At 31.3% G+C, this 27435-nt stretch overlaps 1 protein-coding gene across 7 annotated transcripts in view; it reads right to left on the bottom strand.

Moving 5' to 3' along the window:
- The window catches only part of Cngl (Cyclic nucleotide-gated ion channel-like), an 88443-nt gene extending 73505 nt beyond the window's left edge, over positions 1 to 14938 (bottom strand). For all 7 annotated transcript variants that reach the window (XM_070635829.1, XM_070635830.1, XM_070635836.1 and 4 more), the window contains exon 1: positions 14240 to 14938. The gene's annotated coding sequence lies outside the window, so the exon portion shown is untranslated. The remainder of the gene's footprint in view (positions 1 to 14239) is intronic.
- Positions 14939 to 27435: the final 12497 nt, after the last annotated feature.

Here is a 27435-nt window from a genome sequence, read left to right as displayed (position 1 = left end):
CTCGATTTGGCATAAACATCGATAATATCTTGTGATACAAGATACTTACATGTCAAAAAATCATTTTTCATGCCTATTTGACTTTCTTAATGCTAGTTTTTGAGACTAGGGTGGATGGCCGAGAAAATTTGCTTTATGAACTAGTTGATGTAGCAACATTCAGGTTGAGCCACTAGACTAACTTGAAGTTATTGATGCTGCAAGTATGTAGCATTTACCAAATATTTGAATTGCCATTAAATTGAGATTTTGTAATGCCTTAAATAATGTAAAAACTTATCCATGGAGCTTTTTTTACACAGGATCAGACCCCTAGTTGAGTGCCCCAGTTGAGTACCCCGGTTGAGTACCCCGGATGAGTACCCCGATTGAGTGCCCCGGTTGAGCTCTATCCCGTTTGAGTATCCAGGTTGAGTGCCACGGTTGAGTGCCTCGGTTGAGTATTCCGGTTGAAGTTCAATCCGAGTACTGGTTTTCAGAAAGTTGAGTTTTTGTTTAGGTATAATAAGGAAACGTTCGGAAAATACGTTTACAAACGTTTTAGAGGACCATACAATCCCCTTCCAGGAAACATGTACTATTTTACCAAATCTATCGAATTACTGTGATGCGTACGCTTTTCGTTATGTAATTTCCGAACGTCCTCTTGATATCTTAAACCTGTCTTGAACTCTATGTTTTAAAAAGATCTACATAAAAATTCCATTTTTGAGTACCAAGATGATGCTGAGAAAACATTACAAAAACAAGAAAATTGAAAAAGTAAACAAAATTTTGACCTAATCCCTATCCGAAAGTAAAGATGTGCCTAAACCACAAGAAAATTCTCCTAACGTGCTTTAAATCAAATTATAAACATGTCGAATTTCAATAAAAATCCATAAAAAATCTCAACATACATTTGAATTTGAGTACGAAAATATCTCAGGAGGAACTTGTATTGTATTTATAACAAAAAACTTTGTGTAAATTGTTTTATTCAATCAAGACACGAAGAAAAGATATTCTTGTGAGGATTTTTGAGATGTGATGTAGGAGTAGGAGGGAGTGGGTGATAGGAGGAGTAGGGATTCATTCACATTTTGTGTTGAATTTACAGGGATGAGAGGCTTTTTTTAGAACAGAACATTCTACAAGAGCAGAAAGAATGATGAAGGTTTTGTCGTGAAATATAAAGGCTCTGCTAAATTCATTTTATTAGCACTAAATAGAAGTCGTTTTAATTTGGCGTCCATATGGTTGTAACGTAGACCAACAAAAAAGCCTTAGGATCTTGACCAACAAAACAAGATCTTGGTTAATATGGATACACTTGCTGTTAGGTCTTTCATTATCCAGGAGGATCATACGACATCAAAAACGAGGAATTCTAAGCCGGTTCCGTTTCATATACAAGCAAAAAAATTCAAACTTTGCCTTCATCGAAAAACATTGAAATCAAGCTTTTTGTTTTTGTTGTTGTTGTAAAAAAATGAAAAATTGTTAATTATAGTATTTATGCTATTTGCATTAAAGTTTTAAAACGAGTCAACCCGAGCTCGCAACGGCGTAAATTCCTAGCGGCTTTTAAATGCCGCTACGTTGGCGCATTTCATGAGGATACTCGGTTGACTCAAGCTGTCGTCGAGCTTATGTCAAAACTTGAATTGCAGTCGAAAGCAAACTCGCATCTCAACGAGTCGACTTCACTAGAACTTAAACTTAGTATTATTCTATACTCAACCCCTAGAGTAGCTACTAACTTAGATAATCTGGATTCAAACTTAAGAACCCCCACGGAAATGTATCAAACAACACAGAAATATTGTTTTATTTACTTCATCTTCTTCCGCTGATGTCTGTGTTTACATACATACGCGTACGATACAGAAACAATAAGAAGATAATAAAAGAAGATATCTTATGCAACCTTTATGAATTTCAATTATGATTTCATTAAATTTAAATCAAATTATGGCATCTAATGTTCAAAATGACTTGGGGGATGTTTAAATACCAATTGAAGTATTTGTTCATGGTAGGCAGGAGAATCTTCTTTTTTAACCTTAATTTTGGGGCCGATCTAATCAATGAGAAAATATGAATATTGCCATCCTATCTTTTCATCTTTTCATTATAATAAAAATGAAGAATTTTCTAGTCGTGACCAAATAGCAAATAAGGCGCGTATACCTTTTACTTCTATTTTTGTTTTATTTTTCCTCTTGAACAAATTCTATTAGGAATGTGCCAAAATAAGAAGTAAAAGCATAAGATGATGAAAAACACCCATGTGGGTTTTGCATTTAAAAGCATTTTATGTGCCTTCAACCACAATTTTTCTGGTTCTTTTCTGTTTACAGAGGAACTGTTTGCATTTTGACTCTTTTTTTCATTGGATTTTATTGAGTCAGAACTTTACACATAAAATGGTAAATCTACTTTTCACCCGAAATTGAGGTTTTTGTGATCTTAGAGGTAAGATGATTTTTTTTTCACTTTCACTTCAATCTGTTTTTGGGGTTATTTGGAGGGTGCGGTCACATTGAAAATGGTAATCTTCAAAAATTGAGCTTTTGTGCTAGAAGTTCTAGTATTTATTTGTTGAAATTCTATCAAAGTAAGTGTCGTGGGTGAATCAATGAACTGAACAATAAGCTTCTTCATATCTAATCTAACCTGGGATTGAACCCACAACGAAGGGCATATAACATAAATATGCTTGCGGTAGACCAATGATGTCATTTAAGAATTTAGAATTAAGACCCTGGAAATCCACATGAAACTTGGTAAGTTTAATAATAATTTGAATCGCATCCATTTTTTAAGCACACCACCGGAAAGCACACGGCAGAGGTATAGCCAGACATTTTTTGAGGTGGAAGGGGAGTTAAAATTGAAGAATTTCCCCCCTAAAATTGAGGATTCGCTCGATTTCCCTTGTATATGCTCACGACTCAGAAATGACAAAAAATCAGACGCTGGTGTAGCTCTGACCTGGACCCAGATTTGGTGAGATCTGGTCTCAGTCAAGCCTCAACGCAGACCTTGTCCAGAATATTTCTCGTTTTTCTAAACCTTATGCCTTCCAGTAACAACATTTCTTTACAATCCCTACGCATAATCCTAATTCAGTGTACTCATGTAACAAATTGACTGTAGAAAAGTAAAAGCAGCTTTATCTAATTTCAATCATCGTTCCCAGACTCAATATTTAAAAGTATAAAACCAATAATGAATTGTCGATTCCTAAAACAGATCTCAACTTCAACTATCAAGTGTTTTTGCTTTAAATCTATAGGAACTCAAAAGAATGCGCATTGGAAATAAAATTAAAATAAAAATCTTCAGCTGTTTCGTGATGTTTGAAAAATGCTGTACAAGATAATATATTTCACGCAAAAACAGCCTTCCATACATTTCATCAAACGTAAATCTCTCTTTTGTGCTGCATATACATGAGTTGTTTGTTGAAATGAATTAAAGTTGAAGTTGTTTTCATTTTTGTGTTTTTTTGTCATAAAATCTTTTTTGTGCTTGACATTTTTCTTGCTTGTTTACCAATTAATGTGTACTTTAAAGTGCCATAGCAATAAATCACATTTTTTTTGATGAATGATAATGAATTATTACATAAAATGTGATTTTTTTTTTTATAAATAAGTAAGGCACACTTTTCGTATTTAAAAACTCATTCTGTGCGTCACTGAAAAAATGTGAATGTTGATGTTGAGTGAAGGAACAGCATGCTAAGGAATTTGATACATGTATCAGATGATGATATCATTTACTTACGTCAAAGCTCCTAGACAGAGAAAAATAAATGATATTTGAATATGTCATATTCTTCTATATGCTTTCTGAAGGGGAGTTTGAGGTTGAATAAACGTATTTCGGGTTAAATTTTAAAATAAAACTTGGTTAAATTGGACGGAAAATCTGTAGAATTTATTTTTAAATTAGATTATAAAGGATTGTGATGTTTTTCAGCATTTTGAAGTTTTCAACATCGTTTAACCGCATTTTACAATGTTTTTCAGTATTATGAAATGTTTTACTCCATTTTACAATGTTTTACGACGTTTTTAAATGTTTTGTTACTTTTTAAAATGTTTTACAACGTTTTACCTCGTTTCACAGAATTTAGGATTGTTTTATTACATTATACAATGTATTACAACGTTTTACAATGTTTTACCACTTTCTTTAATGTTTATCCAAATTTTTCAATGTTTTGTTTGATTTTTCAATGTTTTACTTTGTTTTATAATGTTTTGAGTTGCTATACCGCATTTTGCAATGTTTTACTATAGTAATTTCTCAAAAAATTATAAATTCCTACTATCTCCATATTGTTTTAGACGTTCGTCCATAATAATTATCATAAAATTAAAGATAAAGACATTTTTTCTAATCTTTCTTCTGAATATTCAATTGTACATTGTGGAAATTAACTTAAGAGCTAAGATGATAAAAAAGTTTTACCGAAGAAAAAACAATCTGATACACAGAGGACAAAAAATAGCTCACAAAAAGATAAGAAATATTTGGAATGTTTTCAATTGTGGTGCAAAAATTTCTCACACTGTGATGAGAAGGAAAAGATTAAAAATTTCTTTAGAAAACAGGAGATCCTTTAAGGAAATTAATGAAAGACACATTTACAGCATTAAAGAAGATTTCAAGCTCAGACAGCTGTTTTAAATGGAATTCTGGTAACATTTATCTGGCTCATTTTCTCGTTAAACTGAAATTGATAAACAAGCAAAATAAAGTGCGGAGTGTGCTAGACAGAACACGTGCAAAGTCTCATCGGTCTTTTATTAATGACTGTGGTTGATTGAAGCTGTGAAGGATATGAGCGCATGCTTTCAAGGTGCTGAAAGTCTAGTCTTCTTGTTTAGTTTTTGTATATTTAGAAAAAACCTAAAAACTTGCAATAAGTTAGCAAGTTAGGTCTTAAATTGGCAATTTCAAGAGAAATGTCTCATGTCTATTAGACAACAAAGGAGCTTAGTTTTGAAAGCTGTACCAAAAATCCCTACGATATCAAATAGTCACTCACAAAACATAAATAGAGACTGAATATCTCTGTAATATTCTCATATCACTACTTGACAGACACTGAACTAGAACGACATAAAGTCATTGTAGCACCAGACGTATTTCTCAAGGGAAACGAATGAAACTCCTTACATAAGAAAGCAATAAAAGAAAAATTCTTCATATATACTACTCCTGTATATTCCCAAGAAAAACATGTAAGTGATGCGAAAGAAGATGAGATTGAAATATAATGAGCAGTAAAGTGAAGAACACATGATATTTTCAGCTGATATGACAAGTGAAAATGTTCTAAGTGAAAGCATAAACGACATGAAATATGGAAAGTTTTCCTTCCTATTTTCCTCAAAGAATGTGTGTGTGGCTGTATAGAAAAATTTATTAAATAAATTGTAAGGCAAGAAAAATATTTTCATCTAGGTAACATGAAATCTTAAGCTCAAAAGCTTTTGCAATAAAGAAAACTTTTACGAATTTAAAACTTTTTCCTATGTGCTTCTCACGAACAAGAAGTCGAAATTAAAGAAATTAAAAATAAATTGAATTTCTCTTTTTATATGAAATAAATAGTTTGTTAATATCTATCTATTCGATGCTGTTTACTTTCTTTTTATGCTAACATTTAAATTAATTTTCGATATTCTTCGGAAGTGCATGAGAAAGTTTTCAAAGAAGAAGACTTCTACATTCAATATTGGTAATGCCAAACAGGTCGTCTATGAATGATGTTCATTATTAATAGACATTAAGACGACTATCAGACTTCCTCCAATATCTGTTATAAATTTTTTAAATTATCTAGCTACCCCAAGCAGTTGTTACAAGCAGATGTCACGTTACAGTCAGGGCGAATTTCGGGTACAAGTACGTCTAGTTAAAGTAAGCAGCACAATGTAGTCGCTAGGGTAATGCTACGTCACCGCGTTAACGGCGAAATATTGTGGTACCCTGACTGTACCGAGACATCTGCTTTTCGCGTTATGGCAGGGAGTACAGCCAAAAATGATGACAGGAGGCCCGGATGACCCCCTTACACCTCTCCATGAACACGACTCTGTTATTACTATATTGTACATCATTAAAGGACGTCCCCAAAAAGTAAAGTACAGAATGTTCGATCATGTTTACTCGTTTTATATTAGAAAGGTCTTACTCATCTCATGCTGTCTATAAAATCGAATTTTTTTATATCTTTACTCAATAACAAGAAGGAATAGAATGAAGTTATAAGCATGAAATGTTGAAATTGAAAAATTGATTCATACAATTGAGAAGCAATAAAACAAGCTGTTATTTGATTTGCTCAAGTGAACAAGAAAGCTCTTTAAATTTTTTACGTCCCAAACAGAAAGTGAAAATACTATGAATGTTGCTTATTCATTGGATCTAAAGTGCTTTTACACAATAAAGTTTGGATTTTTATTGATTACATTCATTTAAGGTCATTCTACTGAAGTCAAATAATCAATAAAAATTCGAACTAGAAGTCATAAAAGAGACGCTGTAATATTTAAGTAAGTTGTCACGTAAATGAGTGGCATATTCTTCTTATTTTGCATTATTAATTTTTTCATTTGAATTTTAAGCTAAATTCTATTTTTCTCGTTAACGGATTTTCAATTTTTAAATTTCGATTGATTTGGTTTCGTTAAATTTAACGAAAATAGTTTTTGCCGTCTTTGTTTACATTTTGTGTGAAAATTCAATTTTAAATGTAAGTAATTTTTCATTAATTTAATTGGCATTTTGTGAACTAATTTTCATATTTTACATAGATCTGGACTTAATAATTAAGAGATTTCGAATTAAAGAAAAATTGAGCGATTTTTCGCCAGATTTCAGAACATTTTAACAAAACACTCACAGTAAGTAAAATATTGAAGAATTTCCAAATAAACAAGAATCTTTCACTTCAGACGACTGATTTTGATGGTTTGGAACTGACCAAAAAGATCCAATTGCATATAAATCAACCCAAAAAACTCCAGCTAACCAAAATGAGCAAATAAAATTTCATTTCCACACAATTGTGCTAAAAAATCCCCCATCGCCAGCATATTGCATATATAGTATCAATTGATCAGTATGCTACGTGAAGAATGAGGAAAAACAAGCAACGTTTTTCACACATTGTTGAAGACAAGAGTTTAAGATGGTGATGGAAATAAAATTGAGAGACAGAAATCCATTTTTAAGTTTCCAATCACGTTTCACGATACATTGAGAACTTTCAATGATGGGAAGGCTGATGGCAATATGATTATATAGTATCAAAATATTTTCTGTCTTCACATCACTTTACAATACAATTGAGTGGAATAGTATTTGCTTTTAAGAGCAATAAAGGACTTTTACAGTTGGATGATTCGGAAAACTGCATCGATGGAATTGCAAAATCTGTCAAATCCATCCATTTTCTTCTGCATAAATCCCACGAAATATTGATGAACTATTTATTTTCACAACGGGTAAATTGACTTCAATATTCTCTCGCCTACTTCTTCCTACATCATACGGAAGATAAACATGTATGTTCCGTAAAATAATTCGTCCTTTTTTATCACTTTTCCTTTTTCCTTCCTTAATCTTTTTTAAAGGGTTTTGTTGTTGGATGTCGTTTGTAAACATAATTGAAATTTTAAGCTGGGGATTTAGAGGAAAAACTTTTATTTTAGAACAGCTGATAAATTCCCAACTCTAATTTAAATATTTTATTGATCTTAAATTGACTAGGCATTTTGAAAATTTTGAATAGTATTTGAATAAGTAAGCATTGGTTTTGGCTTATGTGTTGATGGATGAATTAATTTCTCGTATAAATTTGTGGCCAAGGACATTGCGTTGGCAATAAATATACTCAATGTAAACGTTTTAATGAACTCTCAAGAAAACCCAATTTTCATGTCTTTTCGATCGTAAATTGGATTACATAATGTCCTTTAACTCATCATTGCAACACAAGTCAATCGGTTAATGTAATTTAAGGACTGTCTATGTGATTGCATTTGAGGAGGACAATTTTACATTTTTCAATTAAATATTCTCCGAGCTACACGAAGTAGGAGGTTGAGTCCTTGCAATTTCAAATGGACTCTGAACTCTGTGTGGCTGTCAAATAGTCTTGTGTCGCACGACGTATCAATGCACATAAAGCGGTATAAATGAGGATCTTACGGTACCAATGAGCATGCTTATGGTACCAATGAGAAATAGTACCTAGTGAACCGGATATAACTGTGAGAATACTCATTACATACTGTAAGACCCTCATAAAGTATTAAGCTCGAAGAAAAGCATCTCTAGCTAGCCTTCTCATTGATTATTATACATATTTATATAAAAATCACTAGACTGCATAAAGCCTACAATTCTCAATGAAAAATCAAATTCTGTTACTCCATGGAAATGCAATTTTCCTATTCTTCTTCTTTATCTGTATTTAATCATTTTCTCATTCATACTTGTAAATTTGTTTGTTAAAAGGCAAAATATATCCTTAAAAATGTTGTTTACAGCATAAAGTGCGTATTTTTCTCTTCAAAAATAGAATCTTCATTGTGTCAATCAGTGCCAATTTTTGAAAAATTGCCTATAATGATTTTGTCGAGATCTTGTTAAAATTGATAACAAGCTGTACAGTAGAGGGAGGATATCAGCAAAAACCTGGAGTTTTTGATTAAGAATTTCACTTGCGTCATTGAGAATTTTTGTCTCTTTTCATAAGGCATTCGAAATTTAGCCACAGGAGATTCAGCAAGTAGGCTATCTTTGAAAAAAAAAGATTGTCAAACAAAACCCTTTAAAAAAGGTTCCTAGCAATAACCTTTGCCTAACAAAAATCATTTAAACTCTCTAGACACAAATATCTGCCAAAAATAGCCATTACATATTCATTCAATGATGCTGCACTTGTAAAAATCGAATTTTGTAAGAGATTCTCATTAAATGAATTCATACAAAAAAGTTCGGACTTTTTATCAAACTTTTAATGTTCTGTTCCAAAATATTTTCATTCAAATTTGGAATGTCTAAGTAGATTTTGTTACATCAGAGAATTATTGTCTATAATTAGTATTTCTATAAGTAGCAGGCAGCACCCGAGCGTCACAAATGTAAAAGGCTTTGTAACCGAGCTCTGCTTTATTATCCTCTGTTTGGCGTCTGTATGGAGCAAAAAAGAATTTCCATTTAGTGTCAATCAGATTTTTTAAAAACGACTGTTCATTTTTTTCTAAAAAAATATTTTGTCGATAAAATTCAAATTTTTTTTGACCGCTACCATTTGGCTTCATAACGTAAATTTTTAATTTTAAAATATGTTGAGTTCGAATAGTTCGAATTTTTCGACAATCTAATGTCGAAGAAATCGAATTTGAACGGCCACACTCTGGTGTCAATAAAAGCTTTGGGAGCCTTCTTCGTTTGTCTGGTCTTAATATCAATGGGAAGTCTCCTTTGTGTGGCATATATATGGAGTTAATAACCCAAAATGTACCATGTCAAAGCCCTCTTCATTCGTGTCGCTCGGGACTAATTAATAAAAGAATTCTTCAGATCAAAGAAATTCATATTTTTGTATTAAATTAAAGTTTAAATAATATTGCGACAAGAATTTTATGTAGCATAATAATATTTACGTAAATTACGCGTTCTTATATTTACGAAACAAAATATTTACTTATCTCTGTCTCTGACTAATTATTAAAATGATGATGATTTCATTTATATGACATGCAGATAAGAAAAGGAACAGAAAATTAATTGGATGAAAAATAAGAGATTTAAGCAAGCTTAGCTGTTTTTATGAATTTCAATTATTTTTCACATTTTTCATCATTTTGTCAACATCCAAAGAGTAGAAACAGGCACAGAAGAAAATAATGAAAAAAATTCTACCCCAATTCAGTTCAAGTAAAAGCATCTGTAAAGTTCGTGACGTTCTTTCATTCACGTGTACAATCAATACTGATTAATGGTGTGTTGACGATTGTACTAAATGGAACTAAGGAAGAATGAACGAGAATGAGAGAATGGGTAAGGTACACAGTACACACAGTAGATAATAAATTCAATTCAATTTAAAATATTTTTTTATGTTTTCAAAAATCGATTGTTACTTCCAATAAAAAAGTCCTAATATGTACGTACTCTGCGTTCACAGTAAACACTTTTTGGTTACAATTGAGGATGATTTATTGCTTTAAATTGATATTTTTGATTTATTTGATGCGGTTTAAATCAAATATTTATTTACTAAATTGAAAATTGTATTCCTTAATTAAATTTCGTTCATTAAATTTCATTGAAACTGTCACATTGAACTGAAAGCCCGAGCGACACACACAGGAGCGTTTTAAGTCTCCGCACAAGCTATTTTGCTGATATCAAACTGAATCCAGTTATATTTTGGAACCATATAGATGATATATGGAGTTTTCTTTATTTGTGCCGCTCGGTATGGGAATAAATCAGCAGCAGCAAAATAATCGTCCCGAGCGACACACATGAAGACGCCAAACCAAAAGCCATCCATTTGGCGTCCAAATTCCACACTGAATTGACTTCGATTTGGTGCTCCTAAAAGAGCTTTGGCGAATCCTTTCAAAGCCATCTGGCGGAGTCTCCTTTACTTGTGTTGTTCGGGATAGTCAAATAACCAAATAAAAGTGGTTTGGTGACAAATGCTTCGATATCTGAAATTTGCATTGTGCGATAATGCATCTGCACAATCCAGAAAATTAAAAAATCATTTTCGACTATCCAAATAGTCACCAATGAAACTGCCAATAGGTCAAACGGCTTACAGTAGAATGAAATAATTAAAAAAATCGTGTTTGGTATTTTTATGGGCAAAAAAGCTGAATATCATGCTTATTACTTGCTAATTGTGGTTTGTGTTCATATCATTGGAATGGATTATACGAGATAACAAATAAAAAAGTTGAAAATGTACGTGATACCCGTGTCAACACTTACTGGTGAAAGGTATTAATCGTAAAGGTTTTAACGAGCTTTTTGTATGTCCATAAATTGCTATTTGGATGCAAAATTATTCTCGAAGGATAAATAAAATTTTATTATTTGATGCTGAATTTTCTTAACTAGCTAAATATGCTTAGTCAGTGAGATGACAGCATAAGATAATTATAATATTACTTCAACAGATATTTTAAGGAACATAAAAAGTTCTAGACGATTAAAGCATAATAAGATGTCTTAATGCCATTAAAGTCATGAGGTAGAGTCTACTCATTAATAGATGATTACTCATCCATTGGTTTTTTTTTAATCCGGGTATGATCGTTTAAAAATTAAAAGGGTTCATGCCATTAAGGCACAGACTTTGGCATTGAAAAAGAAGTCAATAGAATATTAAAATGCGAATTTAGATCGTACATGCATGAGTTTTATTGAAAATCCAATTCAATAAAAACAGAAGCAAAATGACCAACACCTGGCAACTCAGACACAACCACGTGACTACAACCTGATGTTCATCGAAAATTTAATAAATAAATTATGGATATAAAAGTCTGCATTAGATATTTTTTCGATTTTGCTAATTTTATTGACAGTTTTACTTCTGCTGATAACCTTTATTGAAAATCAATAATCGATAAGAGATGGTGGATAAAAATTTTTTTGTAATTAGTACAGAAACGTGACTTTATGTTAAAGGTTACAAAATTTTTCATAATGAAGGCATTTTGCGATTTTTCATTGATTTTATCACCAGAACAACCGTTGGCAGTCAGAATTGGTATTTCGGTTACTGTGGAAAATACTTTTTAAAGCCAACAATAAGTAGTTCCGATAAAATGTCACAATTTTTAGAGAACAGCGAAAAAAGTGAATTGTCAATTGCTGCCCGAACGACTCAAATGAACACTTATAACGTTGGCTTTGCCACGGTGTCATAGTGGTCTCGTTTGTGTCACTCGAATACTAGCTTTATAAGAATATCTAAACCAAACTGTTTTAACGTTCATTTGAGATTTAAATAATATTTATTGTGCGAAGTTGAACACCCCTTTCCATACAAAAGTTCAGTCTTATTTTGAACTCCAAAGAATAAACATCGTTGAATTAATCAATTAGGAAGTCATTTTAATTAATTTACATTTACAACAATTCCAAAACGAAATGTATACGTCATTTGTGAACATCCACAGATCATTTTTCAAATTGTTCAGAATAAAATAAATTCCGAATTAATTCTCAGAATTTCAGTCGAATATATTTTGGAAAATAAAATTAATTGAGCGAAAATAAAATCAAATTCCCAATAGCCTTGCAGCATAACACAAATAATTTGACCATTAGCAACAAAAGACATCTTGCCTTGGATTGAATACCTCAAATCTGTTCAAATGCTTGAAATTCCTTGAAGAAAATTTCAATTTAAATAACTTCCTTAGTAAAATAGAGCTCCAAACCTCCTTTTCAATTATCTTACATCCTGGGTCATTTGCCGTCATAAAACCTTTTCTTCAAGGCAATCCCATCATTTTTTATAGCAAAACATTGTGGGTTTTGTGGTTTTTATTTCCTATTTTATCTTGTCAGTGGAAAATTTATAAAGCATGAACTATGTAAATTTTAATTGAAATTAATGATAGACATTTTATCAAAAATTCACTTAAAATAGACATTTATAATGATAAGAGGAAGGATGTTACATTGTTGCCTAATTTCTTTTTGTTGAAGACAAAGACATTTACACACAAAAACAAACTCAATTCATGAACAATTATTTCTAAATTGAGTAATTAATTCAATTGATTTTCTTCTTTTCCTTATGCTTTATTGGAAATTTTATTGAAATTTCTTCTTCCTTTATTCCTTATGTAAAATCCAAGATGAGTTTACATTGATAAAAAAATCCAAAATCATCACTTTATCTCATAAAAGATTTAAAACTGATTCAGCAGAGATTGTATAATCTCATGGACTTGTATTTCTCACTTAATTGTCTAAACTAGAATTTTTTAATGATGAAGGACGTGAAGGTTTTAAATCAATCTCCTTCAAAGTCCTAAACCAGTGTTGTCCAAACTTATTTCGAGTCATGTCACACGTCACACTTTGGTTGTAGAAATTTTTTGTGGTACATGAATTATTTAAAAATAGTAACATATTTTACAGAACATCAAAAAATAGATATGTATTATGCAAATGTGATGCTTTTAGCTATCAGGATCGGGATGAGAATTTCCTTTAAAATGTGTATTATTCCAGAAAAAATTTTAATCTGGAGCTTGAATTTCACTCTGATTTTGTATGAAAAATTTAACTTGAGTCGAATAGAATCCAACTTAAATATTAATCGACTAAATGCTCTTTTTCAATCTCGATCCCAATTCCGAAAATTTTCCGGGCTAGGGATTCTGAGAAAGCATAGTAAACATGCTCATAATTATGTTGTGTTAGTCAAAATACTTAAAAAATTTAACTTGAGATTTCAAGTTTTTGATGCTTTATTTGATCTTTTTTTAGTAAAATTTTTTTAGCCAAAAATTTAAATTTTCAAAAAATTTCTAGCTAAGGTAAGTGACACACTGTTTAGACATTTTTAAACCCGTAAAGCAATTTTTTTCATTCAAAAAATTCTTAACTTTATATTCATCCGAATGCTAAAAACTAGTCTTGGACTAGTTCTAACTGTTTTTCGTCCACTTGAGATTAAAAATTAAATTTGCAAATAAATACCTAAAAAAATGCGAAAAATTCTTAAATTATGTGAATCACAAAAGTGAAAAATTTGTGAATTGCAATAAAAAAGACAAAGAATGTTGAGAATATTTGTGCAAAAATTTCAACAGTTGACCCACCTCGGTCATAAATCCTCTCAAATATTCCATACACATTCAATATTTCTGTTAGTTATTAATAATTTAACGATTTAATTCACTTTGATGTTGTTACTTCTTGTGGAAGTCACGAATGAAAATTATTGCAATTTTTTCAGGAAAAAGAGCTTTGATCCAAATTAAATATTTATATAATCGAGTCCCCCTTCCATCCATCGTCATTAATTTGACTTGGATAAAGAAGAAGGAACTGATGAACCTTGGAGAATTGAATTTATTGGATAATAATCTATTTCCAATTTTCAATACTGGATGTTGTGAGAGTAAATGATCTCGTTGCGAAAATATCTCATTATTTTTGTCACAGAAATTAACACACTTAATACCTTCTCATAAGACATAAAAGCACTGATGCCTATATTAAATGTATTTATCTTCACTCGGCTATTTAGATAAATTTCATCTGATAATTCAATAACGATTACAGTGATGATGAGAAATCTATTATGTAACATGTAATTATTTCATTTCCCATCCTCTACAGTTTTGATAATAAATAGCTTTTTTCATTGAATAACACCATCATTAATTCATCTAATATCTTCACATTTCACATTCTTTTACTGATCCTTTTTTTCCTACCAATTTCTTTTCCATTTAATTTAATTCATTTCCATTTCAAATAAATTTCGTTTTCATCTTCCTTTATATCATCATTTATATTATTACATCTTCATCCTCCTTTACATTTCAGCCACTCATTTAACTGTATAAGTTACTTCTCTTTTTTTTTGTATTAAATATCCACTAAATTTATGATTTACAGATTAATATTAGTATTATGATAAATTTAATTAAATTTCACAAGTTTATTCACATAAAGTATAGACAGGTTTATGAATTTGTTAATTAATTATCTAAAAGTTACTTCCATGTAACTTCTTTTCTATCCCTTTTATGTAACAGTTTTTTTTTTGTTCTTTATTTTAATTCCTTCTTGCCATAATTTAAGTATTCTTTAAAGTATTCTTGAGAGTTAAACAATGAAACGCAATGCACTCAATTCCGGTTGAGCTATGACGGAGTTCTTGTTGGCACTGAATCGACGAATGAATTCAAACTGTCGGAAATGCTTCACATCACATCACTGTGGTGAATTTGTGTTTTCGAATGTTTTAATGCGCAATCGTCAATGAGTCTTTGCATTTCGAAGAGAATGAGAGAATATGAAGAAATACTTTTGGAAGCTTAAAAGAAATGAGGAAGAGAAGTGCATTTTCACATGCTTTCTGAATCCAAAAAGTGTCGAGTCTTGTATTCATTCACACACGAAAAGGAACATTACATCAAGGTCATCAATAAATCATCGTTATCATTTTCATTTCTTTTTGACTTCTTGCATTCTTATGTATGACATGTTCTTAAAAGCATTTCTAGCTGGATCCTAATGTAGACAATCAATCACATTATGTTGATAAATTAATTGCAAAAAATGTTTTTCATATACATTTAATCATTTGCAGAACATGTTTTGGTTCTTGCAACAGATTACTGCTCATTTACTAACAGATAGAATTTCTCCTGAAAGCACTTCTCTTGATATTTTATTGTGTAATATTCTAGGTTGAAGTTTCCTTAATCATAATGGCCTTATTATTTTATGTCATAACAGTTATGCAATGGTTGTTCAGCTATACATATTGCTGGCAAACAGAGTTAGAAGTTCAAATTCCCTGTCAAGGCTACTTCGTTTCTTACCGTTATGACGGCTACTTAATGGTGTCCAATCGAACACGGTGTGTGGCTCAGGTTCGTTATGAAGCCTTCTTCATTTGTGTCGCTCGGGTTCAAACTTGACCTTAATTTTAGCAGGCTTTTCTGGATCTTAAAGAAAAACTTAAATTACAAATTTTATGGATTATTTCAACGTCACTCATTTTTTGCATTGCCGTGGGATTTACTGACATTAGAAACAATTTATGATAATCACATTAAAGCTATCCATTAATTTATTTTGAATTTTGAATTAAAAAATTAGCTAAAATGTAATCAGAGTACATTTGAGACTTATTACCATTATGACCGATTATGATGACTCAATTAACTCAGATAGATTGCTGGCTAATCGAATGGAAATTTTGGAAAATGTCATCATTACATCACATCAATATGAGAAAATGTACGTTATGATTACAAATCACGTAAATGGCTTTATTTTCTATGTCGTGATTTCATCTGTAAGTTGATAATTAAAGCCATAAAAAATTTTATGGTTCTTTAACAGTTTCTGCTGATTTTCTCCATTATTTTTCCAGTTTCAGCATATTTTCACGTGATTTGCATTAATCAGGTCATTTAATTCTAATTTTGTCGGATTATGTCATTTATGCCCGAGCGACACTGTTGGAGTGTAAGTAAAGAATGCTTATTTATTAATACCTAAGCTTAATTAGATTCCACGCGGATTTAATTTAATAACAACGATGTTTATTCTTCAGTGATCAGAAACAGACTAAATATTTATATGAAGGGGACTAACAACTATGAAAGGGGAAATTAACTAATTGTTATTGCTAATATAATTTGAATATTAAACGACAGTTGATAAATTCTCAACAGACACAAATAAATAGTATCCGCAAGGCTGTTGAATAGAAATGGCTACCAATTGGTGCTGACATTCGCGTTGCTGATGTTATTTGATGGACTTTATTTGTGAAAGTTCCTTCAAAATTACAGACAATTTGTAATTCATGCACTTCCACGAAAATGATCATGATTATTCCATCCACACACTCGCAAATGTGAAAACGTAAGTGATGCTCATGTCATCCACAGTGGAATAAATGATTGCTCAGGAAATTAGGCAGCAATCCACTTTCCTCACATTTCTCACACTTAGACTTACTGAGCTAACTTCCAGTCGCTCATATCCAGAATTAATATTTCATGTTACATCGTTCATTTCCCATTTCAATTATTTTTATTCCTTTTTCGTTTACTTTTAAGCTTTCTTTCTTTATTTTTTGTGGATACAAAGATTTATCCATAATTCATAAATATTTATGTGATTGAAAAACTTTGATTGAAAGTCAATGTAGCTGAATAATTTAAACGAATGGGTGATCCATTCAGAAACAGGAATTCAACTTTTGGGATTAAATGTGAATGACAATGACGCATTTTTGGGTTTGGATATTCATCAGAAAGTGATTTTAATGATCGATATTCAATTCCAATTTATGAATGAAGTAATGAACGCCTGCACACTTGAATGAATTGAAAGAATGGAACTTATTTAACCGGGGAATACATAAGGCACAATACACAATAATAAGATAAATAAATAAAGATTATTTTAATGATTTCTTGTCATTGTCTAATGCTATTTGTATATCTTTAAGCATCGAAATGTGAGATAAAGATAATGTGGATGAAACTGTCGCATAAAATATACTTATTCATTCACGTAATGGCAAAAAAAGAACATTAGCTATTTATCATCGAATGAAATTCTATTGAATGGAAACAATTTTCATTTGGTTGTGCTATTTTTAAAACATCAAATAGAATATTTATTGACTTCAGCTTAAAAATAATTCAACAAAGAGAGAACGCGAACAGAAAAAGGTCGTCAGAAAATTGTTAATGACTAAAAGGGCATCGATTTTCCACAATATTGATTTGAAAAAGTAATCCCTAGCAGGCAGAAAATTCTTTCAATACCCAACTACAAAAGAATAATAAGAATATTGAGAAATAATTTTATTTACCAATGCTTTTATGCTTTTGTCGTTGCCTTGTGTCATAATATCTATATTTATATAGTCATACGACAAAGTGACCGTTAAATTTTCAAATATTACTAACACTATTAAATGTATTTTACATGGAGAACAATGGAAAATTTTGATTGTTTAGTTTTTGTGATGGTGCTAGTGAAATGACGTCAGTTGAAAATTATTTTAAATTAGATCTTATATTTAACAGTTTTTTAAAATTTGAATTATTATCAAGAGATTTCACAGGAATTGTTTTTTTTGAAGTTTTCTTATTTTGTGTCGCGAAAAACCCGATCTAACGAAAATTGAGGTTTTATATGCAGCTATTAAAGATGATTGATCAATGCTCCACCATTTTTTCTAATAATTTAGCTCATCTCATTCCCATTGAAATCATAATTTAAATAATGAACCATGAAAGTCTAATTAAGTATGAATCTTCTTGAGGGAACTTGAAGGTATCGATTATCCCAATTAAAAAAAAATTAAACATTTATTGAATAATTTTCATCTATTTTGATTGTAAATAAACATTTTGTAAAGTAATCCACCTACATTAAAGTGCTTTCCTACAGGCTATAAAACAATTGTCTAAAATTTTCTTCTTAATTTAAAGCAATTCATAGCTAAAAATCACGCTTAATGTCACAAGAAAAGCTTTCTATAAAGACTCAGTTGTTATGAGACTCTATATACAATTCAATAAAACATTCTTGTTTATCTTATTTTGTTTATAGACTTAAGACATCTTAGTATAGGGCGTACAATAAGAGAATAAGAAAATCATTCATAAATTGGCATTAGTGAAAAGCATCCGATAAATTTTCGTGGGTTTCACAATAAAGAAATTTTTTCCAACAAGGCAAACATTCACAAAAATTTATTCCAACAACTCTTCTTTGTTCTACATAAAAAAGTTCTTTACATTCTCTGTGAAGTGTCGTTCATTAATGACGTCAAAGGTTTAAATGGGTGTGTGTAAACTGTAAATTGATACTGATAAGACATAGATTTTTTCCCGAGCGTCATAACTGAAGAAGGCTCCATTTTCTACGATATTCTAACTTTATTTTTAAAAAATTAGTAATTTTCCAAGGTTTTCACCATTATATATGAAAATTAAGGAAAAACCAAGATTTTTCAATAATATAATATGTGAATTCATGAAAATTGCATTTAAGGCTCCGGTAAACCTTTTTTCTGTATATTAGCACCAAATGGGGAGCCGCATTCGTTTAGCGTCTAATTGGCTGCCAAATCCGGAACCTTAATAAGGCCTATAATTATTTATCGGAGCATCGCAAGCATTTTCGATGACTAGCTGAGCTTCTTAGTTTCTTCATTCGTGTTGCTCGGGTTAAGACGATACCATTTTTACACACGTTATTTTTTAACGATCCTTCTATATAGAAAAATGGAAAAATAAGAAAACTGATTTAAAATCAGGCAAGCAAAGTTTCTTAGAAAAATTCTATTTTGTATTACAATGTTGTCCTATTTTATTTGAATAATTCTTGATGATATCTTTGGGATATAGAATAATTATTTTCTGGAATATTCGTGAAGTCTAGTGTTCAATCTGTTGATGTTTGACTGATTGAAACGCATAATTAGAAGAGCTTTTGTTATATTACTTACTTACTTAGCTGGCCGTACAGATCAATTGTGATCCAATACCTTTCATTGATGTCCTTCACTTGCCAATTCCGAATTTAAATTGCAATATTATCCTGTAACATGCAAACAGCATGCTTTCATGGTACAGAAATGGCACTACGGTACCTTAAAAGCGGTTTATTTGCCTGCTAAGGATCTCGATCAATATCTTATTTCCATTAGTTCTTTTTCAATTTCTCACATTTCATAATATCCCCAGTTGAGTGAGGATGTGTCTATGGACATACCATCATTTATATTCATCTCAATTTCTTATAATTCAGCTATGATGTATATGTAAATCTCTCTTTTGAGAGTGAATACTAAATAAAGACTAATTATGCAATCATTATTATTATATTAGATATTAAACAAGAAAGTTTTTCAGATTCACAGGAAGTTAAAACATCTTCTCGTGATTTAATGACGACAAGATGATTTTAATTAAATTCAATTCATCACTGCTTGATTTCTCGGTTGTCTCCTCTTAAAATTTTCAGAATTAATTGAAAGCTGACAATTTCAATTTATTGTAGTTTGATATGGAAATAAGGTTTCAAGGATACTGACATAAATCGCATTGCTTTAGGATATATATTTTATTGCTGATGCACGCTTTTTTGCACTCAGTTTAACCGTTTCACGTGAATCATTTTTCTGTGATTTTTCTACTTTAACCTTTTCCGACACGCAGCAGTGAACTGAAAAAACTTTACATTGAACTCTTTTTGGTTTTTGCTGTCAAAATTTCCTCATAAAATAATATTTTATAGTCACGGAAAGTCAAGAAGTAATAAAGGAACGTTCGGAAATGATGTAATGCTTAGGGCAGTGATGGGCAACCTTTTATTTTTCGCGGCACTTCTTGGTGATTAGCTTCGATCAAACCGCACACAGGTTACGATTCATACCATTCTAACACACAGGGTGCCCGGCTCACAAGTTGCCCACCACTGGCTTAATGGGGGGGGAAATTTTGCTACGATTCCTTGAATTTGTTCCAAAGCGAGTGGAATGACTTCCTAAAAAGCTCTTCATAGCAATTACTTAATTTCCAAATGATCCCCAATACTTTTCATGATATTCAAAATTTCTTCATTCATAAAATTTATTTATTTGCAACTCACATCAATCTTCCTTAGTTTTTATTTAAAAATGAATGAATTTGCTCTGATGAAATTCAATATATGGAAGTGAATTGAAAATTTCAATGTTCATAAGATAAACAGTAAATGTAATAAAGTTGTGGTAAAGAGATGAATGAAAGTTTTATTTCATGATTTATCCTTTAGAGAAATATGCAGGATAGAAGAGAAGATAGTAATCATCGTCAGCACTAAAACTGAATGTCTAAATTTTGCTTGGAAGTGAACAAACATTTTGTAGCCAAGAATATAGTTTCGACAAAATGTTTTATTCTTCAGTAACTGCTTTATTTTAATAGATTCTATATTTTAAGAATTAATGGCAATTTAAAGCTTGGAATTCAAAAGTGAATGATTTTAAAAGATATTTGAAATTAGCTGATTAAGATCTCCTTTTAGATTCGGAGTTTTTAAGGCTATGATCTAAATCTAGCCTTAATATTCAAATTCCAACAACTAGTTGATTTCCCTTTCCATTGTGTTGACTAGAGTATTTTATACTGTCTAAATTTCATATCCATCGTTGTTCTTAAAAAATATGTCAACAGTCAAATAAAATATTTAAATTATATTCAAAAAAACCAAAATAACTAAATTTAGTTGATTTTTCCTTTCATAGTTGTTGACCTCTTCATATAAATATTTTAGTCTGATTTAGAATTTCAAAGAATAAACATCTCATTTACCAAATCCTTGAGGAAGTCTTACTTATTGATAAATAAGGATTGTAATTTACACTCCAACAATTGCAAATACAAATACAAACTTCCCTAAATTCAAGTCGAATCCCAAAAAAACCAAAATGGTTTTATTAACGCTACATTAACATTACTAAACTTAAAAGATTTATGTATTTCTCACATTGAACAGACTCGTTTAGAAAACTTTGGCTCGTAAAATTGAAAATGATTTAAACTTATTCATGCATTTACAGTAAAATGAAAATCACGAGATATTTCCAGCTAGAAGAAATATAATAATGCAAAAGATGAGAAAATTCATTAACATGTCACTCCAATTTTCCGTGTAATGTTCTTTAATGTTAGTGGAATAACTAAAATAGTCGGAATGAGATGCATTATCTTGAGATTTTAGTTTCCAGCATGCTTTAACACTGAATGCGAATGTATAAGCTTTCATGATATTATCAATTTCTGGCAAGTAAAGTCAAGTAAAATTACACAGTAGAATTTAATCTTTGTGAATCTGTAATAAAAAGGAACAATTTATGAAGGTTGTAAAGTCTCAAAAGTATCCAATTTCTCTATGCATTTAAATGACATTGAAGTGTTTTTTTTTCTATCCCTTCCTTCCAGGCGCCAGAAGCTTTCAATAAAATGCATTTATGTGTTTGAAAAAATTCCATTTCTCAATGCAAACATCTATGGTGCTGAGATGTAAGAACTGTTCAAGTTTATAAATCTATTGATCCACTCGGTAAATGGAAAAACAAGTTCATGAAAAAAATTAGAATACATAATAAATGAACTTAATTTAAAGGTTATGATTCTGAAAATGATCTGTGCTATCTTGGAACAAAAATCGGAAATGACTGAACTCATAAGAGTAGTTCAACAGAATGGCAAATGATTTTGGATAACAACCGTTGGACTTTTGTCTGCCCGAGCGGCACAAATGATAAGGATTCGGCTATAGAGCTTTCAAAGCTCCGTTAAAGCTCTTTTACTAATACTAAACGGTTGTGGCATCAATATGGCTCCCAATTTTAGACGACATTAATAAAAGTGGCTTAGCGGAGCTTTAAAGCTCAACGGCTGAACTATCTTAATTTCTGTCACTCGGGCTGGTTGCTTACTGCAAACTATCCTGACTAGACTACAGACATATCATAAAAATAAGTCAGATCTTCCTTTTGGCTAAAGGTCAAAGTGTTTAAGTCTGGAAATATTCAAAATTTAAATATATACAGTATAAAACAAGACAATAAGTCGCCTGAATGACTGCTAAAATTTCATATTTAAAAGTCCAGTGTCCTCAATTCTAAGTTCTTTAATTGCATCCTACAAGTTCTTCAACCCGCACAGATTTCTTTTTGACATATTTTTTTCTGATTAATCAAAATTATTTACTCAGCTGTATTCAACTTGATAAAATTTTCTGCAAGTTCCATCGACTTTTTCTTCCAAAAACTGGTTTAAAAACCAGTGTCATAAAACTTCCACCACCATAATATATTTGTAAATATCATGTGATTTCATCTAATGATAAAACAAATGAACAGATCCCTAACCCAATGTTGATGGATTATGGATTACATCTAATCATGCTCTTTGTGAACAAAAAGAAGCACATAGCGAGGATTTTAAAAAATATATATACATTGAAATGAAATTTTTATCTCCAAACTGTTGACCCGAAAAGATGTCAAGAAAATTAACAAACATTGAGTTGACTTTGTGTAGAAAAATTTTGCAGGAAAGTTGTCAATGCTCGATGACAACAAGGAATTCCGAGTGTAGAAAATAAAATGCAAGCTCATCGATTTGACAGAACAACTTGGTTAATTTGATTGGTAAGCGAGAACCAGATGTAGAGCAAGCTTCAGGCGCCATCTAACGAAGGGCATCGATCACAATTGATCTGTATGGTCAACAAAGTATGTAAGTAAGCTTAGCTATTTTGCTACTAAATAATCATGTGATAATATGTATCCCGATAAAGTAGCTCATGTTTAAGAGCATGAATGCTATCCCTGGTATGGTCATTGTCTGTTAGGGAGTATGTAAGTCAATTTTTCATGCTCCAGATTTCAAAGAACTACAATATGTCCAGGTCTGTAGAGTCTTTTCATATTGACATGCCTGTCTAATGGTTAATTTTAGATCATATTTCATCATTCATTTTTCACTCGATAATCACGATGTGTCAATCGTGATCGGTAAATTATAAAATGCTGCACAAACAGTAGTCCAGAAGATTGTATAATTAGTACCAAGTGACGACCATTTGGCAGAATATTTCAATAGGTTTTCCGAGTGACTGACAATAGGCAGTCTTTGTTTGCTGGACATCGCTGAACGGTCTGTTTGCCTGCCACATGGACTGCATGATCAACTTTTATGTCTGTGTCGATTTGGTAGGAATAAAACAGCTTTGCATCAACTTTAAAATCAATCAGCATTAAATTTTGAGAAAATAACTTTATTTCCTTTAACTCGATGCTTCACTTCATTCATGTCAAGGAATAAAATCTAACCTTCTTCATTAATCCGTTACAATTTGTATTGAATCCTTATTATCGCCTAACTCTTTTTGAATGAATGAAACTCTTTTGATGCTTTCTTAATTTTCACCACAGCCATGCGCAGTCAAGAATTTCGAAAAATTTATTTAAATTGTTTTGATTCAAAAGTAAAAGCTCTGCGAGTTAGTCACACAGACTAAAGTGAAAGGGAACGTCTCTTTTTTACTGAAGGCAGAATTTATTTTTTCATTTTTTTTATATCATCAGAATAGCAACGTGACTATAAATAATTCAGTTCATAATAGACCTACCTTACTGACTTGAGAATATTGGAGAAAAACTTCATGGAAAATTCATTTCAATTTTGTTCCTGCGTTTTGCTTTAAAATGTCTTGTAGAAGAGGTTGTTTCCAAGTAATGTTGAAATCATATGTTCTGTTCTGAATGATATCATTCTTGACATTTTCTGATATGTAATTAATGTATTTTATTGAACCAAGAAATATGATCGAAACATTCCTTCTTGGAAGTAACTGCAATTAAAGGATGGTTTTTAAAAAGGAAATTTTAAAATTTTTAGAAATTGAAAATTAGTTAAATTAAAATTTAGAATCTTACAATTGACTCGATTAGCTTAAATTGAAGACGACGAAGTGGCAGTTTTCTTAGAATGAAGTGGCTTCAAATTGGCAATTGGTTGTTTTTTAGCTGCCAAAATATTTTGTATAATACCGCCTAGTTGCCGTGATGGTCACTTACCGCACAGATCAACTGTGATCCATGGCCACTGTTAGTTGAGCTCTCAGTATTTACTAGTTAGGTTAAAGGCAATAGTGGTAATGTGGTTATAGCATCAGCCAACCGAACCTAACTTCCCGGATTGGATTCCAGGGAAAGTCTAGTCAAACTTGAGGGCTTTCTTTCCATTTTTCTAAAAAACTAATTTTATCTAGGTACATTGCATTGACATACCCTGAGCTTTGTCTTTCTAACTGATGATTTCGACATCAATATTTATTATCCTAATTTTTGAAGATAATAATTTGTCTTCCTTTTCCATCGAATCTTTAATTTGATATTATTTTCAATAGTTATAAATCTTCCCAACGCCTTTATGATTTATATTAAAGACCTTCATCAAGAGATGTCAATATTCTGAGAATGAAAGCTCTGGACACATCGTTACTGTCCTTTAAAATGAGAAAAATGCCATCTTTCCAACTTGACCTAAATATCAGCAGTTCAGAGGATCTTGAAAAGCTTTTTACCTTCTCGTAGCTTAAGTTAGATCCACACAATTATTCCACATAATGAAAATTTATTGTCGAGATGAAGTACCTATAATAAAAAGTTTTCAGCATTAAGATTAAAGAGCCATAATCCTGCAAATGTAATTAAAACTTTCCCAAGTAGGCACAATTTATTTAATTAGGTGTCTCAAAATCTCAAAAAAAAGAACATCAAACGAATATTTCAGAGTATTCAATTCCATTTCTCTTTTCATTTATTTTCCTTCTTGTGTTAATGTTTATGTTTGAGATTCACATTTCTCCGCCAAACTTAAATTTAAAGACTTACACCTGCCCACAACACAAACAAAAATCTGAGAAAACAAGACAAGGAACAACAAACTTTTCGATTACTTTTTTCATAAATAATGGGTTGATATAAATAAAACACGGGATATCAAACATCAATTGCTGCACAGGGGAGAAATAACTCTAATAAAGTTTCTCTAGTAGACGGCCAAACTTTATGCTTCATCCTGTTTCTTAATAGAATGCTCATTTAACACCCCGAGCGACACAAATGAAGAAGACTTTGCAATTAAGCTTTAAAGCTTCCTAAAGCTCTTTTATTGACGCCAAGCGGCAAATGGATGCTAAATTTAAGCGACTTTCATTTAGTTCCTGTGGTATCTGGGGTATCGAGTCATATGTAACATCTGCAAACATGCCAGTACGAGAACAATATCTCTGTGGCCGAGTGGTAAGGCAACATACTGGATATCTGTATCGCTTTTTGGGTTCGATTCTCACCAGAGACCGACCTCGTCCAAATGGAGTTGTCGATATAAAAAATCATAATACTCACGACATTACAACTCCATGTGTCACTCGGGTACTAAATGTTTCCCAAAGTTCCTCTTTGAAAAAATTAAAAGAATCTTGATATTTAAGCAGCCCCATTCAGCTTCCATTAAAGTTATCTATAAAATTTTTCCCATCTTAAGAGCTGTCCCCTCCAGGCAACCCAGATTCAAAGAATTCCTTTTAAAGTAAAAAGAGCAAATTTAGAGGCAACATGATTCCAAAAGAAGTACGAAGGCAAAAAAAAACAAGGAAGAAAGGAGCAATTGCGTAAATTTCCTTTATTGACTGTATAGACGTATCAGAAGTGCGTGCTGGCACGTGTTTCGAGAAAATTTCTTATTCCGTTTCTCAAGTAGTTCAATTTGAAAACATGAAATGTTTGATGCCTAAAGTATGTTCCTAACATCACGTGTCATGTCTTTTACTTCAAGTTTATCATTTCCTGTTTTCATACAGTTAGTCTTTGTATCCTTTTGAAAGATAGTTTATATTCCATTTTTTCCTTTCCTTCCTTTAAAGTAGATTATCAGAAGCTTGTAAGAAAGGAAGTAATAAAAAGTAGTCTTGGCATATATGAATTTGATATTGGCTTATTTCCTTTAACTTACATGAAAAATGTTTGTAATTTAGAGTAAGAGGCACATCAACAACCTTATAGGCTTCATATGTTATGCGTCCGCTTTCCTTCATTAAGCATTCTTATTGACTAAATGTGTATTAAAAATACGAACAATTTTCAAGTCTAATGTACCATGCGATTTGTAAGAGAATCCATTGCTTATCATGAATATGATAAAGAAGGGGAAATGGAAATCCAAAATTGAGAATCAAAATTATTGATCACATCAAAAGCGCTTTCCCTAGAGTGCTACTCGTTGAAATTATGCTTATTAAAAATTTATAACTACACAAGGGATGAGACGAAGCAAGATCTAACAGATTTGGTAGTATCTGAATCACTTCTTTAACTTTTCTGTATCTCGACCGGCATAATCCGGTTAACTCCGTCGGGCCAAAATCAGCCGATAACGACACATCTCAAATCAACTTTGCGTCTTGCCGTTAATACGGCGACATAACAATGGCCTAAAGAACACATTGTGCTGTTGGGTATGTAGCTTATTTAATGACACAGTGGATATGATCGCTTGTGCCACAGGTGTATACCCAGATATTTTTCCTTTTGACAATCTAGACATGTAAAAATTTTGAAAATCGCCCTCGTGACTACAACATTTTATCTTTTTGTGGTTGCATTGGCCCACTATGTTCCAATCGGATATTCCTTGATCAATTTTAAGTCTTGTTACTCTCCGATTATTGACTTATTTGATATTGAATACCCTTGAATACTTAATAAATTTAAAACCTTTACAATCAATTGATTAAAATATATTGTACCTTATAAAGAGGACATAAAGAGGATTTGTTGGTCTAGTAAAAGAACATCAATCTTATTAAGGGTAACTTCATTTTTAAGAGAATGAATTTCTAGAAGAAAAGAGGTTGAAAAAGTTTGATTTCCTATCAAACACATTGTATTGGATTTTCTACATATATGCCTTTATTCCTTTCCATTAAAATTGGTTTGATGCTTCTTCTTTGATGTAAATTTGCAACCTTTCTTGTCCATTCTTATTCTAATGGAGTGTTACGTCCCTTTTGTCTACATTTTGCCTTAATTCATTTGTTCACTGGAAG

Source organism: Chironomus tepperi, unplaced genomic scaffold (genome assembly GCF_022539635.2).
Source record: "Chironomus tepperi strain 1889 unplaced genomic scaffold, CSIRO-AGI_Ctep_v1 contig_100, whole genome shotgun sequence".
Taxonomy (NCBI): Eukaryota; Metazoa; Arthropoda; class Insecta; order Diptera; family Chironomidae; genus Chironomus; species Chironomus tepperi.
This window is presented reverse-complemented; position numbering and strand designations above follow the sequence as displayed.